The sequence below is a fragment of the Xiphophorus maculatus genome, chromosome 18 (genome assembly GCF_002775205.1).
Source record: "Xiphophorus maculatus strain JP 163 A chromosome 18, X_maculatus-5.0-male, whole genome shotgun sequence".
In the NCBI taxonomy this organism is placed as follows: Eukaryota; Metazoa; Chordata; class Actinopteri; order Cyprinodontiformes; family Poeciliidae; genus Xiphophorus; species Xiphophorus maculatus.
In genome coordinates, this window is record NC_036460.1 from 3,379,339 (window position 1) to 3,400,873 (window position 21,535).

At 39.3% G+C, this 21,535-nt stretch overlaps 1 protein-coding gene across 1 annotated transcript in view; it reads right to left on the reverse strand.

Moving 5' to 3' along the window:
• LOC111611970 (scavenger receptor cysteine-rich type 1 protein M130-like) overlaps positions 1 to 4,790 on the reverse strand; it is a 47,164-nt gene extending 42,374 nt beyond the window's left edge. The window contains exons 1-2 of the mRNA XM_023351289.1: positions 4,784 to 4,790; positions 1,928 to 1,943 (exon numbers count right to left, since the gene is read on the reverse strand). The gene's annotated coding sequence lies outside the window, so the exon portion shown is untranslated. The remainder of the gene's footprint in view (positions 1 to 1,927; positions 1,944 to 4,783) is intronic.
• Positions 4,791 to 21,535: the final 16,745 nt, after the last annotated feature.

Genomic DNA, 21,535 nt, shown 5'->3' on the forward strand with positions numbered 1-21,535 from the left:
CTAGAATATACCATATGTTCATGAGAGAAATGAGTATTATCGCGGCTTGTTGGATATAAACTCCTACAGATATCTATAACACCATATTCTGATATGGGATTATATTCAGCTATGGATTAAGTCGTATATTCCAAACTCCTCCACAAATAAGTATACCAGTTTATTGTCCCATTAAATCAAAGGTGACGGTTTCTCTGCAGACATCTGGAACCTGATGGAAGAAACATTTTAAAAGAAATAAATATGAGAGTTCAGAGTTACCTGAGCAGATGATCTCATGGCTCTTATTATTGTTTTCATCATAAGGTAAACATTTCTTTAATGCAGATCCTGACTGGAAACAGCCAGAATAGATCTCCCAAACTGGTCTCTTTGAAGCTTCCTCTGAATTTCTTGCTGAAACAACAGAACCACAGTCCAGTTTAGCACAAACTGCAGCAACTGAGTTCATGGTCCAGTAATGATACCAAACATCCACTGGTCTCCACTCTTCTTGATGTATCATCTCCAGTCTCCCGGCACATCGGCTGGCCTCTCCCACCAACCTGAAGTTGTCTTGATCTGAGCAGAGACAGAGAGTTCATTAATGAAGGAAGGGAAGCAGTGAACAGCAGCAGGTCTGCAGATCCTCCTCTACCTGAACAGGTGAGTCCAACAGCTTGACCAGGTGAGCAGCTGTTTCTACCTGAACTCTTCCTGCTGCTGCAGTTCAGCAGAGCAGACTCACTGCCTTCACACAGGAACTCTCTGCTCCCCACTGGAGCCTCTGCTTCTCCATAGAGCGCCCCCTGGTGGACTGAAGGAGGCCCACAGCCAATCTCCCTGCAGACCACCTCTGCATAATGCAGGTCAAAGTCTGTTTCACACACTGAGGACCACGACTGGTCGGTCTTCACCTCCAGTCTGCCTGAGCACCGGTTGGTCCCTTGAACCAGCCTGACTGAGTCTGTGGATGCAGAAAGAAAAAAGGTTTAAAATATTTCAGAACTTTATTTTTATAGATACACATGGAAACATCTCTGAGTTTGATAAAATTAAAGGCCAAGAAAACCAAACTAGAAAAACTCAGAGCATCAAAGGTGAAGTGAAACCGACTGTACCTGGAATTTTATCATTCATTTTTATTTCTGCTGAATTTATCATATTTTTGGGACATAAACATGTTAATAAACTCAATAAATGTAAAGCAAACTTCACAATCTGGTATTGTTTGTATTTCAGTTGATTTAAAAATAAATTTGGCAAAATGGCTGAACAGCGCCCCCTAGATCAGCCAGGCCAACAACCATAACAAACAAAAAGTTTTACTGCTATTTTCTCTAAAAACAGGAAGTCCACCATTTTGGATCAAAGTTAATTTTCTGTTAATTTTCAGGTTTAGAAAATGTCTGATTTCCTTGAACTCCTCCTGGGATTTTGATGCATCGACTTCAAAGCAGCAGAGATTAAAAGTTATTAAAATGATAAGTTTTTGTTCATCTATGTGGCTAAACTGAAAACTTTATCTGGATATTTAAATTATTTTAGTTTCTCTCTCCTCAAGGTTTCAGGTTCTTAGTTAAAGGTGACGGTTTCTCTGCAGACATCTGGAACCTGATGGAAGAAACATTTTAAAATAAATAAATATGAGAGTTCAGAGTTACCTGAGCAGATGAACTCAAGGCTCTGATCACTGTTTTCATCAGAAGGTACACAGCTATTTATTGGAGATCCTGTCTGCAAACAGTAAGACATGATCCTCCAAACTGGTCTCTTTGAAGCTTTATTTGACTTTCTTGCTGAAACAGCAGAACCACAGTCCAGTCCAGCACAAACTGCAGCAACTGAGTTCAAGTTCCAGTAATGATACCAAACAGCCACTGGTCTCCACTCTTTTTGATATAACATCTCCAGTCTCCCGGCACATCGGCTGGCCTCTCCCACCAACCTGATGTCGTCTTGATCTGAGCAGAGACAGAGAGTTCATTAATGAAGGAAGTGAAGCAGTGAACAGCAGCAGGTCTGCAGATCCTCCTCTACCTGAACAGGTGAGTCCAACAGCTTGACCAGGTGAGCAGCTGTTTCTACCTGAACTCTTCCTGCTGCTGCAGTTCAGCAGAGCAGACTCACTGCCTTCACACAGGAACTCTCTGCTCCCCACTGGAGCCTCTGCTTCTCCATAGAGCGCCCCCTGGTGGGCTGAAGGAGGCCCACAGCCAATCTCCCTGCAGACCACCTCTGCATCCTGCAGGTCAAAGTCTGTTTCACACACTGAGGACCACGACTGGTCGGTCTTCACCTCCAGTCTGCCTGAGCACCGGTTGGTCCCTTGAACCAGCCTGACTGAGTCTGTGGATGCAGAAAGAAAAAAGGTTTCAAATATTTCAGAACTTTATTTTTATAGATACACATGGAAACATCTCTGAGTTTGATAAAAATAAAGGCCAAGAAAACCAAACTAGAAAAACTCAGAGCATCAAAGGTGAAGTGAAACCGACTGTACCTGGAATTTTATCATTCATTTTTATTTCTGCTGAATTTATCATATTTTTGGGACATAAACATGTTAATAAACTCAATAAATGTAAATCAAACTTTACAATCTGGAAGTGTTTGTTTTTCAGTTGATTTAAAAATAAATTTGGCAAAATGGCTGAACAGCGCCCCCTAGATCAGCCAGGCCAACAACCATAACAAACAAACGGTTTTCCTGGCATTTTCTCTAAAAACAGGAAGTCCACCATTTTGTATCAAAGTTAATTTTCTGTAGATATTCAGGATTTGAAAATGTCTGATTTCCTTGAACTCCTCCTGGGATTTTGATGCATCGACTTCAAAGCAGCAGAGATTAAAAGTTATTAAAATGATGAGTTTTTGTTCATCTATGTGGCTAAACTGAAAACTTTATCTGGATATTTAAATTATTTTAGTTTCTCTCTCCTCAAGGTTTCAGATTCTTAGTTAAAGGTGACGGTTTCTCTGCAGACATCTGGAACCTGATGGAAGAAACATTTTAAAAGAAATAAATATGAGAGTTCAGAGTTACCTGAGCAGATGAACTCAAGGCTCTGATCACTGTTTTCATCATCAGGTAAACAGTTCTTTAATGCAGATCCTGACTGGAAACAGTCAGACCAGATCCTCCAAACTGGTCTCTTTGAAGCTTCCTCTGACTTTTTTGCTGAAACAGCAGAACCACAGTCCAGTTCAGCACAAACTGCAGCAACTGAGTTCATGTCCCAGTAATGATAATAAACATCCACTGGTCTCCACTCTTTTTGTTGTAACATCTCCAGTCTCCCGGCACATCGGCTGGCCTCTCCCACCAACCTGATGTTGTCTTGATCTGAGCAGAGACAGAGAGTTCATTAATGAAGGAAGTGAAGCAGTGAACAGCAGCAGGTCTGCAGATCCTCCTCTACCTGAACAGGTGAGTCCAACAGCTTGACCAGGTGAGCAGCTGTTTCTACCTGAACTCTTCCTGCTGCTGCAGTTCAGCAGAGCAGACTCACTGCCTTCACACAGGAACTCTCTGCTCCCCACTGGAGCCTCTGCTTCTCCATAGAGCGCCCCCTGGTGGACTGAAGGAGGCCCACAGCCAATCTCCCTGCAGACCACCTCTGCATTCTGCAGGTCAAAGTCTTTTTCACACACTGAGGACCACGACTGGTTGGTCTTCACCTCCAGTCTGCCTGAGCACCGGTTGGTCCCTTGAACCAGCCTGACTGAGTCTGTGGATGCAGAAAGAAAAAAGGTTTAAAATATTTCAGAACTTTATTTTTATAGATACACATGGAAACATCTCTGAGTTTGATAAAAATAAAGGCCAAGAAAACCAAACTAGAAAAACTGAGAGCATCAAAGGTGAAGTGAAACCGACTGTACCTGGAATTTTATCCTTCATTTTTATTTCTGCTGAATTTATCATATTTTTGGGACATAAACATGTTAATAAACTCACTAAATGTAAAGCAAACTTCACAATCTGGAAGTGTTTGTATTTCAGTTGAATTAAAAATAAATGTGGAAAAATTACTCAACAGCGCCCCCTAGTTCAGCCAGGCCAACAACCATAACAAACAAAAGGTTTTCCTGCTATTTTCACTAAAAACAGGAAGTCCACCATTTTGAATCAAAGTTAATTTTCTGTTAATTTTCAGGTTTAGAAAATGTCTGATTTCCTTGAACTCCTCCTGGGATTTTGATGCATCGACTTCAAAGCAGCAGAGATTAAAAGTTATTAAAATGATGAGTTTTTGTTCATCTATGTGGCTAAACTGAAAACTTTATCTGGATATTTAAATTATTTTAGTTTCTCTCTCCTCAAGGTTTCAGGTTCTTAGTTAAAGGTGACGGTTTCTCTGCAGACATCTGGAACCTGATGGAAGAAACATTTTAAAAGAAATAAATATGAGAGTTCAGAGTTACCTGAGCAGATGAACTCATGGCTCTGATCACTGTTTCCATCATAAGGTACACAGTAATTTAATGCAGATCCTGACTGCAAACAGTCAGACCTGATCCTCCAAACTGGTCTCACTGAAGCTTCCTCTGAATTTCTTACTGAAACAACAGAACCACAGTCCAGTTTAGCACAAACTGCAACAACTAAGTTCATGTCCCAGTAATGAGACCAAACAGCCACTGGTCTCCACTCTTCTTGATGTAACATCTCCAGTCTCCCGGCACATCGGCTGGCCTCTCCCACCAACCTGATGTTGTCTTGATGTGAGCAGAGACAGAGAGTTCATTAATGAAAGAAGTGAAGCAGTGAACAGCAGCAGGTCTGCAGATCCTCCTCTACCTGAACAGGTGAGTCCAACAGCTTGACCAGGTGAGCAGCTGTTTCTACCTGAACTCTTCCTGCTGCTGCAGTTCAGCAGAGCAGACTCACTGCCTTCACACAGGAACTCTCTGCTCCCCACTGGAGCCTCTGCTTCTCCATAGAGCGCCCCCTGGTGGACTGAAGGAGGCCCACAGCCAATCTCCCTGCAGACCACCTCTGCATCCTGCAGGTCAAAGTCTTTTTCACACACTGAGGACCACGACTGGTCGGTCTTCACCTCCAGTCTGCCTGAGCACCGGTTGGTCCCTTGAACCAGCCTGACTGAGTCTGTGGATGCAGAAAGAAAAAAGTTTCTTCAACATTTTCACTGAATTTGGTTCCAGTTTGTTCAGCAAAGCTCCAATACAGAGCAGACTCTGTGTGGAGGAACCAACCAACTAGTGGAGAACGGGTGGAGAGGGGAGCTGGGCAGAGTTTTGTTATTTTTAAATCTACTGTTTAATATTCTTTACACTTTTAGCATCTGCTTATACTGCAGGCCGGTCCTGGAGATGGGTGGAAAAAAACTTAAGACAAACAGAGAAAATTACACTACAACATCACAAAGAACCTATGAATTATCAATTATTAATATGTCATCCTTGTCTTCTACAAAGCAAATGTGAGAACAGATTTAATCACAGAATAATAGAAAACTATCATCTTTTTACACTTTAAACTTAATTTGTGGAGGAAGTTCAATATTTGATCAGCTTCTTCTCAATGACATTGAGGTTTTTATAACCCTGAATCTGCTCCACTGGTTCCCCTTTAATCTAATCAAACGTCATTAAATCACTAACCTGGTAAAAACCAGCCACTCTGTAACTACACTTTGATTCATCCAGAGAGTCTGGACTGTGTTGAGCTTTTAAATTTCACCCAGTTGCTAACGTTTGTCCATGACATGCAATGCACCAGATCCACACTAAGAAGTTTACTGGACGTTTCCTGGGCTGTAAACATGTAGAAAAAATCAATTACCAAGCACTGTTAGATGGAATCACTCAATCAGGTTTACTAGCATATTGTGCACAATACAGAGAACATATAAGAGGATCAATAGTGAAACATTTCCAATTGAAAACTCTTTCAGGCAGAGACAGCAGGAGTTTTATACCAAGGCTGAGGGAGAGACGCTCTGGTTCTCATGCAGCTGCAGGAAAACATCTCCCAACCTTGTGCTTGCAACCCAAACAGCTTCATTTGGTGAGAATCACTAGCATTTAGAATGAAGACAATACAACCAGCAGATATTACCTTACAATAATTTGTCCACCACAAAACAGAGAAGAGCCGTTAAAGTTAATTCAATATTTGGAAGTGTGGCCACCATGGACTGAACTTCCTCCACTGCATTGCTAAAACTACAGAGACTATGTTTCTAAAATAACAGAAAATAAATCATCGTTCAAACTTCTCCTTCTGTTCGCTGATTGGTCCGGTAGAAAATCTACCAGAGTGAATCCAGGTGAAGTGGAAGAAGCCCAGACTGAGCTGGAAGTGAGAATTTTTTTACAGTGGAGTTGGAAGCAGAACAGGAAGGCAATGGCCAGGATATGAAATCACCTGAACAGATGATCTCTAGATTGTAGTCCTCATCTCTTTGTAACGACACCACAGATCCACAGTGGAGCTGTCTGCAAGCTCCAGATGCTGATGTAAAGTTCAAGTTCCAGTTCCAATATTTCACTAGTTTCCAGTCTCCCAGATTCTTCTTCTCCAGTCTGCCACCACAGCGACTGCTTCCTGCTACCAGTCTGAGTTCATCAGACAGCGCTGGAAGAAACAACATTTACATGTTGGGTTACAAAAAGCAAAGACAGATTCAGGATGTGTTGACAGGATCCTGTTGATCGTGTTTATTTGATCTTCTCTTGTTTCTTCCTCCTGTTAGAGGCAGAGCTATCATGGATGGTTCTGATCAAAGCAGCTTTATGTTGGAATGGCCTAGTTAAAGCCCAGACCTAAATGTTACACTCTGTAGTAAGACCTGAAATGTTTCTTATTATTCACCTTTCCTACCCATTTATATTTTATGTCTTTACTGAAACCAACCAAAGTTAAATTCATTGTTTTTTGTAATGGTTCACTAGAGGGACCCAAAAAATCAGCCACGACACAGGAGTGAGCAGAAAACTCTGATATTTATTAAAAGGCAGCTTAAACCGGGCACGCAGGATCGTCCGCTGCAGCACTGCGAAGGGGGGCGGAGAGGAGAGATCGGTGACTGGACAAATAGCAACAAAAGGATCTGTTACTGCGTGTGTGTGAAGGGAAAACTAACCTGGCTTGGCGATCAGCAACTGAAGTGATCGGCTGAGGAACCAGGAGGAGCGCGGATGCTGCGCTGACGCAGAGCTCGGCAGGAAGTGCCTGGGGAGGGAAGCGCTGATGCAGGGCAGCGTACAAACTAGTTAGGCAGCAGATCCGAATCCTTAGTCAGACGGGCCGAGGTCATGCACGATCGGGGCTAGGGGTCGAATCCGTGGGAGTGGGCGAGAGCGGTGTAACTGAAACAGGCGTGGGTCGAGATCCAGAAGGGCGATAGTAACAGTCCGACAAGGGCAAGGCAAAAGGGGCAGGTCCGAGGAACAAAGCGTGGTCGTAGCTATGAGGGCGAGGTAAGAGTGCTGGAAAACTACTTGCTGAAAGCGTTCGATAATCTGGCAGTGTGGTTGCGACTGAGAGAGGCTTAAGAAGGGAGACAATCAGGAAGCAACACAGGTGCGAGGAATAACGGAAATGAGGGGCGTGACTAGGATTGGCTCAAACAGAAAACAGTACAATGTGAACATCACAGTTTTTGTGTAAAAAGTTGTCAAATCCAACAGATTCTGATTCTGAATGCAGAGCAATCAGAATCAGAGCAGCTCATCTAACCTTGTAGATGAGCTGGTAGATAATTTCCATCGTAAAATTTCAGAAGTCATTGATTTCTTTGTCTAAATTAAAGTGAAGGTCGTGTCTGGTAGGAACAAACCTCCATGGAAAAATGTTCAAACATTTAGATCTGCAAGACAATTTAGCCGTAGGTCCGAACGTAAATGGAGTAAAACTCAACTTTGTTTATTATGAAATCTATTAAGAAAGACTGTGAAGCTATCACTCCACACTAAAACATGCAAAGGAAACATTCTTTGCAGAAATCATAAACAAAAACATGAACAATGATTGAGCTTTATTTGCCACAGTTGACAGGCTGACAAACCACCTGACCTGCAATCAAACTCGGCCTGCAATGAATTTGCCAAATACGCTGCAGAGAAAATTAAAAATATTAGAGGGTCAACATTCACTGCCACACAAAATCTAATATGGATGCTATGCCCAAAGATAATAACACCCACAACTTTTCTTCAGAAAGTCCTGCCTGTCATTTCATCTGATCTGATTCAAATATTAAACTCTTTGCTCTCATCAGGTTTTTTCCCCCAGCAGTTTTCAAACCACTGATATAAAAAATAAAACGATCTGAACAAATCATTATTGCAGAATTACAGGCCGATCTCTAACCTTTCATCCATCAGCTAAATTATTGAAAAGCTGTTTCAACAATTAACTCTGCAAAACAACCGAAACTCTGAGTTCCTTTAAATCTGGACTAAAAACCCAGCTGGTCAGATTTGCTTTAGAAACATAATAAATGAAACACTGAACAACATTTTGATGTGTAACGACGACACTTTGACAAAATGTACTGTTTACTGGTTTACTGTGTGGTGTCTTTAGGACTTTTTGTGTTTTTATGACGTAAAGCACTTTGAACCGCCTTGGTGCTGAAATGTGCTTTACAAATAAACTGATCGATTGGTTGATTGATTCTAATCTGCAGCAGGCGAGTTCCACATCCTGCCTGAGACACTCCCACGTCAGACGGAGCTCAAACGTTTTCACCAACACAACCAGCGGTACCAGAAGCCGGTCCAATGACCGTAGTGCTACTGGGCTCGGTTGGCCAGCAAACGGGCCTGACCAGAACCTCATAGAGAACCTGTGGAGCCAAGAGGAAGATGAGAGAATTCATGCAGAAGGAGCCATTTTATGTGGCTCCACCTGTTTACTGCGCAGATTCAGCGCTGGTGCAGAGTTTCTGCAGCTTCTCCTTATCAATCAATCAATCAGATTTATTTTATAGCACATTTCAGCAACAAGGCAGTTCAAAGTGCTTTACATCATAAAAACACAAAAACCAACAATTCTTGATTTTATTGGCTCCTTAGCAGCAAGTAGACAATATAAACATCACTAACTGTGTAGCAGCAGCTCTATGATCTGAGACTAGAAACAGTTTCCAGTTTTTTGTTTGTAAAATTTAACATGTTTATCAGTCGATCATTTTTAATTTGAACTCTAGTGAATATTAGTGTTTTTGTTTGAAAGTGGAGTCCTACCTGAGCTGCAGAGACACAGAAGCAGCATCAGAGCTGTTTGGTCCATGTTTCCTCTGGATGTGGAGTGAAGCTTCGTCTCTTGATGTGATCAGGATGTGGCTCCAAACTCTGAACACTTCCTACTTTAAGCTTTTTTATCTGCTACTTCCTGAACGTCACAGTTCAGGTCTTTGGCTGCTTTCAGAGACAACGCCTCCTTCCTAGCAGCTCATCATGAAGATGGGTTCATACTGGGCCTACTGGGATTCAGGGGTTTCACCAGTCTCTGTTGTTCCTGTGTTTAATTCAGGCTTTGTTCTGCATGTGGCCGGCGTCAAGAAAACCCAAGATCATCCCACTTCCCCATGCTGGAGATTTTAGTTTAACAGTAATAATAAATAAAGTTATCTTTAAAATGAATCACTCAAGTGACATTAAGGTCCAACAGTAGACTTAAGTGTCAATAAAATCAATCTGGTTGTGTGTGTGTTGTTTTTGTCTCATGCAAACTTTCCTTTAATTCTACTTTTTTCTATCTAATCATAAGAAATAATAGTCAGACAGAGAAAGTCATGAAACAGGAAAAGCAGGTTTCCTGGAAAAAGAGGAAGTAAGTTCCAGCATGCAGATTAGACTATTCCTTATTTTAAAGCATGAAAGTTTTAAAGAATGAAATCTAAACATTTTGAGTAATTTGATAAGATTCAAAGTAAAATACTTATATTAATATTGGTTTACTTATACTAATACTTACACTTACATTTGTGGGAACACTTACAAGAAAAACAAGTAACTGTAACTTTGGTATCAAATAATTAGAATCATGGATTATTCTTGGTTTCTTTAAAGAAAACATCTGTAATAAGTCACATAATAATAAGAGTAATGATTATGAGTATGGTTATAAAATTACAAATGAATGCTAAATCAGAGAAGCTAAAGAAGTTATAAACGTGATTTTGACATTGAACTTGAAATGGTGTAAAAAGGTGTAACTGCAATTAAACATCACTGATATGTTGGAGGTAGATGGTAGGTGAAAAAATGAGAATTGAGGGGTCTTTCATTTTGCACAAACAAAATAAGTTAATACTACACAAGACAATCATGTCTCTTGTATTTACACGATTGAATAAAGAATCATTTACTTAATTATCAACAATAATGAAACTACACATTTTCTTTACGTTGGTTTAACGTAATTATATTACATTACTAAAACCATTGTAATCATGTTTTATCATCACCGGAAATGATGCAATATATCAAAAGACACTATCAAATATGATTGGACAATAATAAGAGCGGTCTTTTTAATCTTAACCAATCAGAAGCCAAACAAGATATTTGTAAAGATATCGCGATTGCCGCCTAGTTTCTTCCGACTCCTCAGCGACAAGAACGTTTAAGACAAATCTTTAGAGGAATATCGATTAGGTAAGTGATCTAAATATATATATTTTTTGTAGTTCAGAATGTTTCCACATGATTATTGTCTTGTATAATAGCTCATTGTTAAACTATCTGCATGTTCTTTTGTTTTCATTTTGCTAGCTATTCTTATTAGTATAGCTAATAGCTGTAGCTAAATACAGCAGTACAGAACAGTATGCTATAGTCCATCAAAGTTGTCCACAGAAGACGGTTGTTACCGATCATATTTTTAATTTGTGTGCTTGGGATAGATCAACGAGGTGGTTTCAATAGTTTCCAAGCAGTGAAATGCCACCAGGAGAAGTGTCCGTTACTTTATTTCCCTCATGGCTACTGTGACGATTTAGAACCGACTGGCTTCTCAATGTTCTGTTCGTATAGAAAATGCATGTTTTTTGTTCTTTCATATTAGCACTGTCAAGCAAATGAGCCACCTCTTCTGGGATTATACCCTTGTGGAAACATGATACACTAACAGAACCGATATTCGTTATTATGGTAACAATTCTGCATGTAGCGTCGCTGACAGAACGACAAAATAAGAATATGAGGGATTTTGAGTACTTCGACGGGTTTCTGGGTTATTTTCCCTTATCTGTGGTGCACTGCGCAACATTAATGACCCCCTCCATCTTCATATTTCAATTCGCTAACGTAATGGTTCGACTGCATCAGCGCCGCTGTATGGATGCCAAGGCCATCCAGCACAGTTCGCTGGGGGCGCAATGGTCCAGCGCAGTGCTGGAGCACAGTATTCGGTATGAGTAAAAATCCGAATGTTTTCCAAATTCTCAAGACTTATGCAAAGTGTCCTTTGTAAATATCTACTGATAACTGCAATATATGGTAACACATTTTTTTTTCTTTAAAAAAAAAATTTATAGAAATATTCGAAAAATAGTGTGCTAGGAACATTTTTGACAGATTTATGAACCACCTGCATCGGAACAGTACTGTTTTGTGAATGTGACATGCTTATTAATGACAGGTAGAATGTTTGTCATGTAGATGTTGTTACTGTGAGCCCAACAGTCGTCTCTGGCTCGCTGTCTCTCGCCGCTCCGCAAGTGTCAGCCCCTCCAGCGGCGGCGGCGTCTGAGAGCTCACCCTTTTTTCAATAGCTTAAGGGAAGACTCAATGTAAAGTGTTTACAAATTTGGGTTGTAGAACAGATGTAAATTAATTATGGCTCCTAGATAGGAATTGCTTTTTTAATTTATTTTTGTAAGCCAAGATGATTTAGTATAAAAAAACAAATTTAAGTTTCAAATGTGCCTTCCAAACTTTAGCACCCATGAATTTTATGCTGATGGCAGATATTTGTCAGGACATTGAGTTTTGGTAATCTGGTGAAGAGCTTAGATTTTTTTTTTTTTTTTTTTTATATATGTGAAGTTACTTGCTGGATTTTCAGTTATCTCACTCAAGGTTATCTTTGTGTGTTACAGGTTTAGGTGGTGCTGGTAATGTGGAGTTGTAAGGGGTGCTCAGAAAAAGTGTCAAGTAGGTCCAAACTTTTGCATACAGAAGACATGAAGTTGTTCGTGATGCACCGATGGTGGAGGCTTTCATGTCAAGATGGCCTGGTCTATTTGACATTAGAGAGGTATGACCTGTCTCATACATGTTTTTTTGGATACTGTGTTAATCTAAGATGTCTAGGCACATTTACTTCACTGTTCACTTTGGCAACACGAGTGATTGTGGCCTTCTTCCAGATGTTTATAATTTGAAAATCATTCCTTTGTGCTCATTTTTTCAGATAAATGCTGAGTTTAAGAGAATTACGACCATACCGCTTCATTCAAAGTTCTTCTCTCAACTGGATCTCCACTGTGACAACCTGAGGAAGCTCTTCAAAAGAAGAGGAGGACAGCTCGGACAAAAGCTTAGACAAATTGTTGCACAAATGGATGATGTAAGTGATGTAGCCATAACACAACTAATAATATAGAAAATTACATTTTTCTTGTTTTAAATGTTGTCAACTTGGACTTTTACTCTTGCTTATTTTCGTTTAAAACTTTACTTTTAACTTTATTAGTTTCTATCTCTTCACCATAAAAAACATTTGGGTAAAGTACATTATTAAACTTCATTGTGAAGCACAAGGCTTGAAAAAAATTCTAATTTTTTCATACTGAATTTCCTTCAGTGTGGAGATGTTGATGTTGCACGGGAGTGTGTCATTAAGGGAGTCTGCATATATATGGGAGAAGATCCAGCCAAGCTCATCCATAAATATGTGGTATGTATCTTAATGTGTATTTACACCTAGTGATAGATAAATCAATCTAAATATAGAAATAGATTTAGATCTGCATATAGTTGTATCTATATAGACTTAGATGTCTCTAGATATCTAGAGATAGATCTATCTTTACATGAATAGACACATAGATCTGTCTATATCTACATGTAGGTATACTTAGAGATATCTGTAGAGAAAGGACTAGAGATATCTATCTATCTAAAACTATCTATTTCTCTAAATCTATCTCTAAAACTGTCGATCTATATAAATCTATCTATATATCTATTTCTTTCTCTATGTTATGTTAACTATATCTATATATCAAGAACTAGATACAGCTAGGTCTAGAGAAAGAGATTAATTTGTCATTTCTTCACATAGGGTGTGGATGAAGCTAATATTGAAGAGGGTATTGGAGCCACCACCATCGGTGTTTTTCATCTTAAAGACTGTTCTTCAGCAGATGAAGACATCGGGGTTGTTCTTGAAGGCATCAGAGTGTTGTCCAATTTGGATAGTGTGCCAACAGCTGTTGCAATGCTTTTTGGACTGATATATGCAATGAACCTCGCCTACCCTGCTGACCTCCGCTACACTTTCGAGGTATTACAGAAAATAGTAATGGAACTGGATGGAGGTAAACTGTCAAACAAGGCATTGTCCCTTAAAAACCACCTCTATGAGTGAATAGAGATTTTCTCATGTTTAATTTGGTAATGTTCTCATGTTCAGTTTTTGTATTTCTTGTTGTATTCTTTATTGGAGGACACAAATGTATTTTTTTAATGAGGAACGTTCACCTGAAAGACTGGGCTTCAGCAGCTTTTACGTTCCAGTATGTAGTGCTACTTATAACACTACTGCTACTTAGTGTTACAAATATGTTAAAGAAATTTGCTATAAAAGTTACATTACACTGATTTATTGTCATGCAAATTACATGTTCAGAATTGTTTTAGAAATTTTACATACTTTCCTAAATCATTTTGTCTTTCATATTAATATCTTATAGATAAACTTTTAAGATGTAGTGTTTCCCTTGTAAAAAAATGTTCTTGTTTTTACACATTTGTTTAGACTATCACTATGGTATTACATAGTAATCAGTAAGACATGTGACAGATAATTGGTGTAAAAAGTTTAGCTTTGTCTCATATTGACATAACATACTGATAGTTTTAACAAATATGTTAAAAAAGTCTGTAAAGCTATGTACTGCAGCATTAATTAATGTCATTTGAATACATGTTCAAAAACAGTTTGTAGAAATTTGACATACTTTTCATAATCTTGTACATCTTTTATAGAAATATGTCTCAGGTTTTCCTTCATGTTCATAAAAATTGTATTTACTAAATTTAAAAAAATTCATGTCTCTTCAATTTAAAATATGTTAAGTACAAAATGGTGTGATTTAAATTTTCTTTCAAATAAAACTAATTTGTTCAGTAGCACTCGCTTTCTGTCTTTCTTGTCAAATATCAGTCTTTAATTTTTTTACAGTAGAACAGCATATAGAGAACTTGAAAAAATTAAGTAGGATTTAAAGCTGTAACATGTGTTCCATTAACATGATAGAATTGTGTTCGCCCAACACAATTTCATTGAGTAATACTGGCAATGAAAAATAAGCTGGTGTTATTCATTACAATAGTGTTGCTGAGACATAAAAAAAGTTATTGATAATACATAATATATTTACATTATGGTAAGAGATAAAATGTTTGTAGTTTCAACTTAATATTTTCAAGTAATCTCATGTAAATAAAATATGTTGATTTGACGAGCTTTAAGTATTTGAGGGAAAGAGGGAAAATATGTCGGTTCTACTTATTTGCATTGTGTGGGACGGATGTACACAATAAAATTAAGTAAAATGAACAGCTTTTTTCTTTCAGTGTAGGTGAAAGGTGAAAGGTTAAGGGAAAAAGGGGAATTAACAGCAGAGCAGAGATGATCAACGCCTTATTTAGAAACAGATTGAACAACGTGAACGTTTCAGAGAAAAGGTCGAGCAGGCAATGGACATAGGAGGTTGATCAACCCTGAGACATGAGCACAGACATGGGATGGGTTCATACTGGGCCTACTGGGATTCAGGGTTTCACCAGTCTCTGTTGTTCCTGTGTTTAATTCAGGCTTTGTTCTGCATGTGGCCGGCGTCAAGAAAACCCGAGCTCATCCCATTTCCCCATGCTGGAGATTTTAGTTACACAGTAACAATAAATAAAGTTGCCTTTAAAATTAATCACACAAGTGACATCTAGGCCCAACAGTACAATTAAACTTGAATAAAATAAATCTGGTTGTGTGTTTGATGTTTTTGTCTCCTGCAAACTTTGCTTTAATTCTATTTATTTTTTTCTATCTAATCATAAGAAATCATAGTCAGACAGAGAGAGTCATGAGACAGGAAGAGCAGGTTTCCTGAAAAAAGAGGAAGTAAGTTCCCAGCTTGCAGATTCTTGAAAATAGTTGAGAGACTATTCCTTATTTCAAAGCATGAAAGTTTTAAAGAATAAAGTGTAAACATTTTGAGTAATTGGATAAGATTCAAAATTAAATACTTATATTTCATCCATCCATGCATCCGTCCATCTTCTTCCGCTTATCCGGTGTCGGGTCACGGGGGGGTAGCAGCTTATATTATATTACTGGTTTACTTACAATAATCTTTAGACATACACTTGTGGAAATACTTACAAGTAAAACAAGTAACTGTAACTTTGGTATCAAATAACTAGAATCGTGGATTATTCTTGGTTTCTTTTCAGAAAAAATCTCTAATAATTCACATTAAGATCATAATAAGTGTAACTAATGAGTTATGGTTATAATATTATAAATGAATGCTAAATCAAAGAAACTGAAAAGTATGGATGTGAGTTTGACATTGAACTTGAGATGGTGTAAAACATGTAACTGCGATTAAAGGTCACTGATGTTGTGTTGGAGGTAGATGGTAGGCGAAAGGTTAGGGGGAAAAGGGGAACTAACTGGAGAGCAGAGATGATCAACGCCTTACTTGGAAGCAGGGTGTTGAACAACGTAAACGTTTCAGAGAAAAGCTTGTGCAGGCAAGGGACATAGGAGGTTGAGCAATCCTGAGACATTAGCACAGACATCAGGACATAATGTTTCTAAGACAGTGATGGATATGAGATCATCTGTCCAAGCAGACAGCCAATGAAACAAGCACAGCAACAGTGCTAGCCAATGCAAACGCACCAAAAGGGTGGATAAACCATATAAAGGTGAGTGCAAAAGAGAAACCTTTGTGTTGGGAAAATTATTATCTACATTCATTTACTTCTGAGTTTATTTGAAAGGCTATGTTTTCATATTATTATTCTGTGTGTTGTATACTTGACTCATTTCTCTTGTGGTACTTTATTAACTGTTTCTTGGGTGTTTGCCTGTAGGCTAGAAACATTTACACATTATTGTGTTAACAGCTTCCTGATGAAACTGATTGGTAACGGTCAGCCTCATGCCCTTCTAAGGGCATGTCCACAGAAGGTCCCAGAACATCTTGTGGTTCTTGTAAGGGCATGTCCACAGAAGGTCCCAGAACATCTTGTGGTTCTTGTAAGGGCATGTCCACAGAAGGTCCCAGAACATCTTGTGGTTCTTGTAAGGGCATGTCCACAGAAGGTCCCAGAACATCTTGTGGTTCTTGTAAGGGCATGTCCACAGAAGGTTCCAGAGCAGCTTGTGGTAAAGGTTGTGGTAAAGGACTGTGTGAAAATGCCCAACCTCCTTCCTTGTAATCATAATAAAAGGCAGTTGGGGAATGAGAGCCGGCAGAGTTGATCACAGACAGTGTTTGACGGCGGGTTCTCCGCGTCTGGCTCAGCTTCCCTCTTCTGCAGAAAAGTTATTTGTGTTTTTGGTTGATTCCTTGCAGGTTAGGAACTAAAGTAGACCCAACATTTTGGAGGCTCGTTCGGATTCCCAACATACCCGCCGCTGACGGAAGGAGTACAACGCGCTGGAATCTGCTGGCAGTCAGGTTCTTCGGACCTGTCCTGAAAAGTCCCGGGGGGTAACTTCCTCGCTGGGCCAGCGTCTTAGGTCACCTCCTTCTGCCATCGGCAGATTGACGGGATTCGAACCAAGACAGAGCAGGAATCAACCAAGTAAGTGAAATTTACGTGTGGTTTTAAGTCCCCCGTTTGATGTCAAGTAAAGTAAAAAAGGGAATTGTAAAAAAACACACACAAAGGGAAAGGTAATAAGTGTGACACCTAAAAACAGTGGGAAAAGTAAGTGGTGGGCTTGTTGTGGATAATTCTCCACTCAATCACCCGTTGAGTCGAAGCGAGAATTGCAGCAACAAGACCTTGCCACCACCCCACTCTTCCTGTCCCCGTTCTGTAGAGCCCACTCTAGGCATAAGGAACGGGATGAAAACACTGTTATAAAAAATGGGTTCTTCACAAAGGAAGGAGAAAAGTGTTAAAGGGGATGAAAATTTTATGTCCCACTGCTGTAGGAGCACAAATCGAGTTTGTCAGTAATTATAAATATCTTGTTTGGAAACAAGCGCTAGGTTAAAAACTGGTACCAGACAACAAGAAATTATTGGTTGTTGCTAGATCCTAATATAAGTTTGAGATATCTCTTTTTAACCGGTGGAGTTGATCCCAGACAGTTGTTTGACTGCAGTTCTCCGTGTCTGGCTGCTCTCTCCTCTTCTACAGAAGAGTAACTTGTGTCTCTGGTTGATTCCTTGCAGGTTAGGAACTAAAATAGACCCAACACTTTGGTTTGATCCTCCAGACAGCTTCTAGCCAAGATCCAGATGGACAAAGAACTCTGCAGCTGAAGAAGAGCCAGGCCCACAGAGCCGAAGACTGTCCTGTACATGGGGACCAACCCGTCAGGCCTGCAACATGTGGCTTCACATCGCTCTTCTCTCATCAGCTGGGATCAGACCCCAAAGACAAAGATGAAGATGAAGGGAAGCTGAAGATCAAGTCAAAGGCAAAGCCAAAGAAGAAGAACTGGTGCCTTCCTTCCATGAGGTCGGTTCGTCTACATCTCAACGGACCAGAAAGATTGTGAGAAAAGATGAAGAAAGCTTCAGAGCCTCAAGACAAGAAGCTGAGGAACGCTACACATGAGTACTCTTCCTGCCTGCACCCAAGTCTTGTGTGACCTCACCATCCATGAAGAGATGAAAGCTCATCAGACCTACAGAGATCCCTGCCTTCAACGATCAACCTCCTCCTGCTGCAACACCTTCTTCATCATCAGGCCAGTTCTGGAGTTTGAAACGCCAAACTCCGTCCATCTCTCTCAAAGGTTCCCTTTTTAGTTCTCAGTGTCAGTGTAACCCTGCTGTATTTGTACTGTGTTATTTGCTTTTCTGTATTCTTTTACTTTATAGGTAGTGTCCCTTTAAGACGTTACTTTACGGCAGCATTCCGACTGCAGTTGCTAGGGGAATTCCCGGGCTTTAGAGTTCAGAGCTGCTGCAGAGCAGAGACATACTAGTCTCAGCCTGGCTTCTGCATATCACCTAACTTTTATGCCCATATGATGTTTCCCTTCTAGTGCCTTGTTGTGAGAGGAACGTTGGGCCTTCGCGTGCCTGCAGAGGAGGAAGTAGAGGCTGCTGAATTTTCCGTGTTTGTGGACACCGGCTGCCATCATCATTCTGGGTCCCTATCCCAGCCAAGACAACCTTTTTCATTTGTAAGCACCAGACACACACGTACAAATATAGAGCTCTATATGAACTTTTTTTTTTGCTGGCCAGCTTCTTTTGTTTTTGTTTTTTTTCTCTACCTAGGACCCTGTTACAGTGAATGTTGTTCACTCTATGATTTGAGTTGAGATGAAGTTGGATGTATTTCAGTCCAGAAATTTGTAATAAACAAAACTGGTTGATAGTAAACTGCTATCTGAACCCGACTAAATTCTATTCTGTGGTTACATCAGCATTAGGGAAAGATAGACTAGATCAAAGGTGTCAAACTCCAGTCCTCAAGGGCCGCTGTCCTGCAGTTTATAGATGTGCCACAGGTACAAAACACTGGAATAAAATGGCTTAATTACCTCCTCCTTGTGTAGATCAGTTCTCCAGAGCCTTAATGACCTAATTATTCTATTCAGCTGGTGCAGCAGAGGCACATCTAAACGTTGCAGGACACCGGCCTTCCAGGACTGGAGTTTGACGCCCCTGGGCTAGATGCTTGTACACATTCAATTAATGAGTCACCTCAAAGTTCTTTGATGGTTGTAAAACAGCTATGATGTTTGATTCTGGGGAAGAAAAAGTAGAAAATGTTTTATTGGTTGCTTTTAGCCCAAAACTATATATAAAACAACATCCTTGGGACTCACCAGAGTCACTGAAACCAACTTGGTTCAATACCAAGAGCAAGTTATAGTACAGAATACTATAGTACAGAATAAATCCCAGCAGATTTAGGAAACTCAATTCACCCGTTAGACAGAGAGCTGGTAGCACATCTTACCTCTCAGAAGAGGAAGTACGAGAGTGAGAGAGTAGAGAGAGAAGGGGGGGGGGTGCAGCAACGACAAATATGGCTTAAGCCATATTTGGATAGGATCACAGTTTTCCTTTGCTTTGGCTGACTTGATGTACTAAATGATGAAATATCAGTCAATAAATGAAAATTCAGACTCTTCAACGTCACCAAACAGATTACAGACTTCTGAGTTAAATTTCTATACTTTTCTGTCATAATTAGCACAAGGCTACAAATATGTTATTAGTGGAGCTAATTTTTATCTTAGCGCTAAAGCTAACTTAAAGGTAGAGAAACTATTCTCATTTTCAAAACAATCTCTGGTTCTTCTTGGTTTAAACTAACTAAAATGGCCGCAGGAATCATTAAATAATTTAAATATGTCAAAAAATCTATTTAAATTCTGATACAAGCCTGTCATTACTTCACTATTAGTTCTCTGGTATTTGGTTGATTTGGTAAAAAATAAATAAATAAATAAAAAAAACCCAATAAAACATTTTGACAAACAGAAAACATGAATTAATCACAATCACGGGAGTTTTGTAATTAATGAACTTGGCATAACAGGCACAACAGAGAAAACAGCTAAAGATAAACTCTGCAAATGTCAAAAAAGACCAATAATGCTTCAGTAGGAACAAAAAACAGCAAGAGATCATTCCTCTTTTGGGTCGCTGCTTATTATCTTATTCATTTATTTACTTATTTTCATCATTTATTCATGCATTTATTTCATTTTGGGCTGAAATGTTTTCACAGGTCAGTTAAACTGAAGCCCTCAGTTTATCATATTTGACCACCAGGGGGAGCTGTTAGAAGTCCATTAAGTCCATTTTGTAAAGGGGGTATATGTTTCTTAAAAGATAATTTGATAAATTCACAATAATAAAAAACTTGATGAGCTTAAAGGAAAATGAAGTGGATTTAAACGATTGTTGTGGTTTGTTTTCCTGCCTGATAGTTTAGGTCGTCATATAAAGACACATTGTCTTTTCCTCTTTATTCTACTGATACTTTTGTTTTCATATCAGGTTGGAGATTTAAAATGATTGTCATTATTCTGCTCTTTATGTTGGAGAAAACCTCACAAATCAAAATTGGCTCTTTTTAGCAGAGTGGAAAACTCCCGAGAGGCCAGTTTACACCCGACCCAGCTGGAAGGTTTGCTGCCTAAAACCTGAAATTAGCAAACTCCACATGTTTGGATTTGTTTTGATACCATAGAGGAAGATTTTCAATAGTTATAGAAATTTATGGCCACTTTCCTTTGATCCTGGTATCCAAAATTCTAAACATTTTCTTTTCTTGCAAAAAGAAACAATTTTCAACTGAAATAAAAAATTTCCTAGACTTGCCTGGAGTCCAATCAACTTAAAAATGAAATCTAAATAGAAAAATAAAAGTTGTTTGTTTTTTTTGCAGGAGCTTTCAGCTGCAAAAAAATTTGAATTTAGAAAAAGATCTGAGAACTTAAAAGATTATTTCTTTTTTAGATTTTAACTGAGATGCCAATAAGTTGGACTTCACCATATATGCATGATTTGTACATTTTCCATTTAACTGAAACAGAGAAATGAATAAAAAATGATGATGTTTATTTTACATTTGCGCATGAAACACTTTGTGCTCAGGTGATCCAAATGGGCCAGATGTATTAATTTCTGAGTTGATTTTCAGCATTGGATGATTTTTCGCTCCTGTGGTCGTTCAGTCGTTAAAAGTCTGGTCAGCGTTCAGGGACATGTTAGCATGCACGCGCCGTCCTTGAACGCCACACCAGCCTCTGCAGCTTCAAACAGGGCCTTGTGCTCCTGCAGACGCTCCTCGTTTCATTTACATCTCCAAAATGAACTGATGCTTCATCCACAGCAGGACGCTGACACCAAGCAGCAGGAACATTCAGGAACATATGGAGACATCAGAGTTTAATCTGGAAGTTTTACATCTCTAGATGTTTCTATCCAGCGTTGTGCCACCTGGCTGCTGCTGTGTGAGATTTAGATGTGATTTTTTTGTAACGCTGATGGAGCCAAAGCTTGTCTAATCGAGGTTTGTGCGGATGACAAAAAGGAGGGGAATTTCTTTAAATTCAGAGGACTGATTTCACAACATGTGGTGGTTTATTTAAATAACAAAAACATGCAAATTATTAAAGCAAAAAAGAAAA